Source organism: Micropterus dolomieu, linkage group LG13 (genome assembly GCF_021292245.1).
Source record: "Micropterus dolomieu isolate WLL.071019.BEF.003 ecotype Adirondacks linkage group LG13, ASM2129224v1, whole genome shotgun sequence".
In the NCBI taxonomy this organism is placed as follows: Eukaryota; Metazoa; Chordata; class Actinopteri; order Centrarchiformes; family Centrarchidae; genus Micropterus; species Micropterus dolomieu.
In genome coordinates, this window is record NC_060162.1 from 28,024,347 (window position 1) to 28,025,109 (window position 763).

Genomic DNA, 763 nt, shown 5'->3' on the forward strand with positions numbered 1-763 from the left:
ATGATGTCTCCTGCCTCCGCTGTAGAATCCAAGCAACACAGAGATGCACATCACAGTTAACACTGTGTAACAAAAACTCACGCTAAAGAACAAAAGCAAGAAATGGTACAGAACTTCACTAGATGTAGCCTGAGATCACTTGCTGCAGTGAAGATGGTTTTGGGAAAGAGGAAATAGATGTGTAGATGACAGATAGTTTTCTTGGGGTGGGGTTTGCTTCGCATTCTCCTGAAGATTTAAGGGCATGTAGATTGCAGGAATGCAAGAGTATGTATCAGGCTGTTCAAAATGATTTACCTCTACAGAGCAGAACCTCATCAAGTATAGCAGCAATCTTTTTCTAGCGCTCAGGAGGAAGACCTGTGAATCTGAAATGACATTTGTCCCAATCTGACATGGCATTTGCCCCAAACAAACCCTGAAGCCAAGTGTCACATCATTCAGAAAGAACACCATAATAAGCCCTTTGGAGCCAGTTCACAGGGTACCCTACTGTGGCCCAAACCTGGCACAATTTAGAGTGTCATTTTGCATGCTGGCCTCTCATCCATACAGATAATCATCAGTGTTGTTTCTATGGTGATGAGTTAGGAGACCATTTGCATGCCGGCCTCTGCAGTCGGAGGCCCATCTGTCCATTGGAGCACTTTCTAATTTATGTTAGTTGTTCTTGTCATCGTTGTCAACACACAGTAGCCCCCCCCCCCCCCCCCCCCCCCCCCCCCCCCCCCCCCCCCCCCCCCCCCCCCCCCCCCCCCCCCCC